Below are 8,198 nucleotides of genomic sequence, written 5' to 3'. Positions count from 1 at the left end.
TGGTGATATTCGGATCTCAGGTCCATTTCTGAAAGTAATTCTTTCCTTGCGTTTGCTCAACCAATTCATCTATGCGAGGCGGAGATAACGATTTCTTATGGAAATCTTAACGGAGTCCCCGATCATCGAGGCACATATGATACAATCCGTCTACTCCTGGAAGGATAAGACCGGAGCTCTCCAGGGTAAGAAGCCTGGTCTTCCAATTCTATTGCTGAGTAGTTCGCTAAGTTGTCCGGACTGTTCTTGTATCTTCGTAGGTGTTTAGACTGTAGGGCGATCAGTTTACGGGAGTCATACTGGGTTCTAAGTTTGTTCAATTGACGATGCGATTACTCGTAGTATTGGGCAGTTCTCCGTCCTGAAGTTCATATTAGAATTCATACTTGGTTCATCGATCACAATCTCGTGTATACGAGTCGTATATAATTAAGATTGAAAAGATAGTCGAATAACTGATTCTTCTTTAAGCTCACATCCCATCGAGGAAAAAGAAGTTAAAGTGGAATCATCAATTCTAAACCTGTAGAACCTTGATTATATATCACCCATATGTATACATTCTTCAGCGACAGATCAACCGTATGGATCTTTGGATTGAACTTAACGTACTGTACGAGTGGTACTTTGGGGATTTCTTCGGAAAGGAAAAGAACTATGAGGTACTCCATGCATGAGTACTTCATTGTTCTGATATGACGGCTTCGCTGGAAAGGCGATTTCGAAGAAAGAGGTGTACGTATGAAGCTGGTTTTGTGCGGATCAAATTGAGTATAGTCGTATGTTAATGACGGAATAATATGGGAACTAAAGACATTAGATTTGAGCATAAGGCGTTACAGACAAAACACAACCATGCAACCATCAACCGAGTTACAGTACTTTAGACTTACTACAAGACTATTGCTGCGAATAAGGTATACTATAAAAGACGAGTATACGCAGCACAAGCATTCCTATACCGATGGGATCTCGCAAAGGTAAGACTCTAGTTGCACTATTTTTGGATGGTCTATAAGTCTGTTACCACGAAACGCCTTAATTACATTAACGTGGTTCCGGAGCAGGTTCTCCTGCAGCTGTGATCCTGAGAATCTTCCCGTCTACGCCAGAGTTCTTCGCAATCCGGCAATCCTTATTGAGGTGTCCAATTTCACTGCATTGGTGACATATCTGGACAGCACCAACATTGGTGGTGGAAGTGAAGTGTTGAGTAGGAGTTATGGGGATACGGTTGCTTTCGTTGATATTCTCTCTTGGACAATTTCTGTAATAGTGCCCTGCCTCACCACAACTATAGCAAACTAGGCTTGCTCTACTGGTGCAGGTAGTTCTACAGAAGCGAGCAATGTGTCCCATCTTGTTGCAATTGTTGCATTGCCTTGCTCGGCAAATTCCTGCATGGTGATAGTTGCACCTGTCACACTTCGGGAGTGTTCCCTCGTATCGTTTGACCGGTGTTGTGATGGCAGGGTTTGCCACTGGTTGCTGTTGCATGGCCATCCTCTGAAATCGTTTGCGTTCCACTTTGGCTTGACGTTTTCTTTTCTTGAACTCTGAGTTGTTGTTTTTGGCGGTGGCGACTGTTACTATTTATTGATTTCTCGGATCGTTAACACGATTGGGACTGTCAACTCCTTTTTCAATCTTGTTTGCGTTGACAGTGATGCGGTTTGCAAGGACAACTATCACGGCAGCCATCACGACAGTTGTAACTGCGGCTTGGAAAGTAGCGGCGTCCATAGGAAAGGAAGGGGTTTCGCTGCTCGGCTGATTGTTTCCGAATGATGACATGATTATCCCTATGATGCAGTCCTAGTACGGATTGGAAGTATGTTCGCGAAGGTTTGACCTACATCCCCATGATGCAGTCCTAGTACTGAGTGGAAGTGTGTTCGTAGAATGGTCTCAAGACGCTTGTCGTTCAAGTCGAGGTATCGTTGGTTGGTGAATAACATGATCCAACCACTAAAAGAGACTTGGAAATGTCTCCGGAGTTAAATTTCTATAGTCCAATGTCTTGACTAAAGCATGTTTCAGATATACTCAAATGAAAGTATGATGAGAGTATTTGAATAAAGAAAATGACACAGAAGTTAGCTGACTGTCAATATCTTTGATATTCATGATGTAAAAGTTCGGGAAAATGACCTTGTAAAAGGTCTTACATCATATCCAGAGAAGATAGTCCTTGACAGCATAAAGACCTAACCAAATGTACTTACAGTACAAGATAGTTTCATAGAAAATGCCACATCGGGCATAGACAGAAAACAATTCCTTTTAACAAGGAAAATAAAGTAAAGCATCTACTACTGGCGACGGTCATCCCTCTGGTGAACTCTCAGTTCAGCCAGTTGGCATTCCACATCAAGTAGATGTCTTTCGTACACCCTTTGGCGTACTCGAAGTTCTATGACTTCGGCTCGTGATTCAGCCAGTGCTTGCAGCAGGGTTTCATGGTCTCTCTCAGATCTCTCACGAGCATCTTCAAGACGAATGGTGCGGAGGGTATGCATTTTCGCATTGGCGACAACTTCTGTGATCTGATGTAGGGCTGTCCTGCCTTGAAGCTCATTTCGAGCCACTCTGCGGACCAGGATTGGCAAGATTCTGTCTGCTGAGCCCCCATTGCTCAGGTCATAAAAGCTTTGGTCACCATTAAATGGCATGGGTTGATCTTGTCCTTGGCTCCATGTTTCTAAGCATTCCACACACGGAGGCGTCGGGCCATGAAAAGCCGGACAAGGGTTAGGATTTGGAAAGGGAGCTGCCTGGGGTAGGTTCTCAACCTCGGGTTCGGAGTTAGCACCGTCCGAAAGGTCTTCATCATGGTGATCATTCACAGGGATAGGATGATCATTCTCTGGTTCTTCTTCAAACCATCCATCAATGACCTCATTCGGAAGGTACAAATTGTCGTGGGGATGGAGTCCAGCCATGTTATCTACGCATGAATTAGTGTAAGAAAATAATTATTAGACGAACTATCTAAATAATTATTTAGGAAATCTTCATTAGTTACATCATTATTTGTGAAGTGCATACCAGTTATATGTAATCGAAACAGGATAGGCCTTCGAATAAGTGACCTTAACTCCAATATTCACACAGAATAGGGGTAAAGCAAAATTTTCACAGATTTTAAGTCTATAACATCCTAGTTACATATAGCCTTAGTGTATCCACTTAGCAACTATCAACTTAGTAATGAAGATCCCGTTTTAGCTCTCAAGTATAAAGTACTTATAGTAACACCAAATACCCCTATAGTATTTTAAGTTTAATGTTATGTTCTACTGTTCTCCTTGTGGTATTGTTGGTAAGATTTTAGACTTGTTGCAACCACACAACTACACTTAGGCACATGCTAGTCAACCCTCGGATAATATAGTTGATCAGGCTATATCTTCCCAGTTTTGACTATATGTCTCTAAGTCCACCTGTGTTGCCCAACAATCGTAATTCTTTTGTACTGTCCTAGTGACATTGATTTTAGTATGAATGCAGGCACGTATAGTTAATTAAATATTTTATTATTTAAAGTATAAACTCTTGGTCAGAGTATTTTAATCCCATTGTATTTATAGTCTGTATATCTTTTATGGGTTGATATACTTAATTCACTATAAACAATGCTCTGATACCAATCTGTCACACCCCAAAACCGAGAACGACGGACACGTTCTGGGGCGGAGGACGTCATGTACAGTATCACAACAATGAAAGGTAGTAAACAAGAAACAACATCATCCATTGCATTAATAATATAATTTTAATACAAGTGTGTTCTGTCAAATTATAATAGACACTAAAATATAAAACAAAATGAAAGATGAGTCTTGAACGAGCTCCATCTTCTCTAAACCTTGCATCGGTACCTGTCTACTATTGACCTAAGGATACAAGTTATTTTGAAAGAGAGTATCAACTTTAAAGCTGGTGAGATCATAAGTATTTTAGTGTCTTAATTTGTATGTAAGTATTTGTACGTACATGAAATGTAAGTATTTGTATGTATATGAACTGTAAGTATTTGTAAGACTGTAATTGTAAGTATGGGTATGTAAAAGTTTTGAATAACCTAGAAAACCCTATGCTTCCTACTGAAAGTAGCCTTCTACCAAGGCATCTAGTATCTAACTGTGTCTATTGTAAGAGTGTGTATTTTCCCAAATCTAACTATCATTAACCAAAATATAGTATTTACATTACCATGCATCGTGTGAATGTTCACGAAGTGAATGTAATGGGGAAATAATAATGTACTGTAGTTTTATAATAAGTGACTACTACTGTACTAACTACCTTAAACCAAATGAAAGTTAAAGTAACATGTGATCGGCCTGTATCCTGCTACCGACTCAATAGTAAAACGACGATGTAAGACGCCGTAAGAAATGACATTTGGCACCCGTAGACTTGCAAGTCCCACTGTAGCGAGCAACAAGGTGTAGGATAGTCAATCCAGTATAGATCTATACACAAACTCATACGCTCCCCAATTAAGGAGATTCTGGACACAAAAACGGTCATGGCAGGTAGTGCCATGACCCGTTTAATGGCTCACATAACTGAATGTAATGTATGTGCTAGCTGTATTGTGTGTTCTTCCTCTGTCTAGCATGTATGTTTGTTTCTCATCACTATGTATTATGTTTGTTTCTCATCACTATGTATTATTTTTGTTTCTCATCACTATGTATTATGTTTGTTTCTCATCACTATGTATTATGTTTGTTTCTCATCACTATATATTATGTTTGTTTCTCTGTCTAGCATGTATAGACTCGTGAATGAACTGACTCGTGGTATGATTCCACATTCTAGTAGACGTATTAGTATCTTCCTAAACTACCCATATGGTAGCTTACTAGTAATATAACTGGTACGTATGAACATGGAAGTATACCCTTGCTACCCAAGGGTATTGAACTGACTGGAAGAACCTTTGTGACTATATATGTACACATGATACATAACTAATATTTAAACGACCTTCGGACGGATACCTGATACCCACCAGACCACATCCCAACTTTGAAAAGGAAATAGAGCGGATAGCCTTCCTAAGTACTTTAAACATTTCTTATATAACTATACATATATAGGCATGCAATTGACAATATAAAAGCATAAAATAAGTTTTGTAACACCTTTGAACATGATTATTATCTAAGAGAAGGTCGACTTGATGTCAACCTATAAAACGGGTTGGAAGTATTTGTTTGATAAAATAGTTTAAGCATAAAGAAACATTTGTTTGAAACACAATTGTAAATGAGTTTGAAATGAAACATACAGGGTAAAATGAATAGTTTAATAAGGAGTTTTAAACATATAAAACATTTATGAAAATCATGTGAAGAAAACTGTTTGGTAAAACAACTAATGAGTAGTAAATCATTTGAATGCTGCTTATTAATCACATGTGATTGATATAATAACTAGCATGATTCTACTTGTATCCCCCCTATAAAAACATTTAAAACATTGATTAAGGGGTATGAACTCACCTGTAGTGAGTGGTACGGACAAACTGAAGATGTAGGGTTGCTAGGTGTCAAGTGAAGTCTTGAACACACTCTATGATCCTAGTTAACATATAATGTCACATATATGTATCAAATTAGTCTACAAACAACTAATAAACAAAGTCAAGACACCCTAGGACATGTTAAACACCTTTAACAAGTGTTATAAGCCTCAAGGATTGCATCTAAGTGTTGTAGGGTAAAGCTAGTGTGTGTAGGGTTCAAGAAAAACTCCCTAATGGAGTTCACGACCCTAATGCCACCAACAAATGAGTTTACGGTCGTAAACTCATAGGTTTACGTTCGTAAGCTCATACTTACTTGGTCATTTGATGTTTTGAGGCTTTACAAGACCCTAAGAAGCATTTCTACTTAATGGCAAAGTCCTTGGAAGAGATTAGGGCACCTTTCAACTCCTTTGGGGAGTTCACGGCCCTGGAACCACTTACCCTTAGAGATTACGGCCGTAATATCTCATGGAAAGGGTGTTTTTGGTGTTTTCAAGTCCCTAATTTAACTAGGAATGAATCTAGGCTAGTGTCTAAGGCTTAAGGAGAGTTTAAAGCACACTTTGGCCCTTTTGTTTGGAGTTCACGGTCCAAGAACTTCTTGGGCCATGAACACCTTACTCTTGGTGTTCTTGGGTTATTTTCTAGTCCTACATACATTAGGATACGAGTCTAGGCTAGTTTCATTGCAAGAGGAAGGGACTAGGGCACTCTTTGCCCCTTAAAGAAGGGTTTACGGTCCAAGATGTTCTTGGGCCGTAAACTCTTTAATCTTGTTGGTTTCTTATGATTTCTAGTGTATTAGACACATATCAAGCCTTATAACACACTTAGATAGGAGTACTCATGATTTGGGATGAAAAGCCGAAGATCCGTGAGAGAGAATTTGGCTTTTCTCTAGCTGGAAATGTAACAAATGAATAAATATGGCTAAGAACCATATATATACCCTAGGGTTTTTGGCAGAAAATATTTTATTCATGCATTGAATTCTAATATCAACGAGTTTTGGAATAACATAGTTGGACAATACCCTAGTGCATCCTCTCTCCTGATATCTCTTTAAGTGTAAATCCTGAAATACTCAAACTTATACTAAAAGTCTGAAAATTTACTGCTACTGTTCTAAATTCTATTGACTTGATATGGTTTGTACAGAATGGAAATTTCGGGTTGTCACAAAATAAGTCAATCTTACCATTAGTAGGCCTCATTCACGAAGCCGGTCTATAAGGAGGTATAAGGTTACTGCCTATAAAATGGCATTTAATGGGTGTCCACTCTCACCCACCGCTTCCTTGACTGGTGGAGGGTCGTTAGCCGAAAAAGGTAGGATAGGACCTTAATCCTCATTAAAAGTATAATGAAATTATAAAGTAACTATACCTTAATAATTACCAATCTTAGTTACTTTAGGAAAATGTGAATTTAGTGCTAACCCATAAAATTACACTTTGTACCTTACCAAGTTGTTAGTGGAGCATGTGTGGTTAATGTTGGAATAATGTCTAAGTCCATAACTATAATTGGTAAGACTTGACCCGACCCGGCATGGTCCATTTGGGTTGCATGACATCATGCATTTGGATAGACTATAATGAGAGAAATAAGACACTTATGGTTTTTAATATATTATAAGTTCTAGTATATTAATAATAAGAATAATAAGATTATTTAATTAGTATTGATCAAGAGTTAATCTAGGATTAATTAAGTGATCAAAAGAAGACTAATTAAATATATGGGTTGATTGTGTAAATCATCCATACTTGTATAGTGGGCTAAAACCCATAGGATGGTCCATGGATGCTCCATGGTGTATTTGAACCCATGGATCCAAGGAAATGGAAAGTCATGACAATTAGGGTTTACCCTAATTGTAACGCTATATGAAGATCTTATTCTTGACAAAATCGGCGACTAGTATCATACTAGAGTGTGAGTAAAAATAAGGGCTAGCCGATTTCATGAGTTGTGGATTTCTCTCAAGTTATTCCAAGTGTATTTGGTGTTGTGTGAACCATTTGAGGTGTCACACTTGGGGCACTAGGCACTCAAGCTTCATGAAGGCTTCCTACATTAAAGAGGTATGTATTCTATCTTGTTATATTCATTATTTTATATGCTAGATTAGGATAATACCTTGGAAAGTTCTTATTTGCATGTATAATAGAGAAAACATAGATCCAAGGTATTTAGGGTTGCATGTACACTTAGGAGTGTTAGAATGCTCATAACCCAACAGTTAACTAGCACACTAACAAGAACTAGTAAGTGTGGCAAGGGGTAACTTGACCTTATTATAGATCGGTGGAGCTATGTGGCTAACCGACACATCAATTAGGTGATAAAGTTAAGGGTACCAAGTCAATTTGTATGGTTATTCACACCTTGTTTGTGATCCTCGGCATCCCAGTCACAAACTTGAGAGGGAACAATCGAGATTCAAACATGCCATTGAAAAGTTCAATGTATCTCAAAAGATCTAGGAGTTTCAAAACCAATAAAACCTAATAATAAAATATTTCGTTCTTATGGTGGAAATTGGTAAATCGTCATTTACCTACCTTCAACTATTTTATAACTTGGATTACAACATCCCTCTTCCAGTTATAAATAGGTTGTTGGATCCTAGCCTTAATATTTCATATTGGGT

This window comes from Lactuca serriola, chromosome 5 (assembly GCF_051521515.1).
Source record: "Lactuca serriola cultivar US96UC23 chromosome 5, Lser_US96UC23_V15, whole genome shotgun sequence".
In the NCBI taxonomy this organism is placed as follows: domain Eukaryota; kingdom Viridiplantae; phylum Streptophyta; class Magnoliopsida; order Asterales; family Asteraceae; genus Lactuca; species Lactuca serriola.
Note: the sequence above shows the minus strand (reverse complement) of the source record.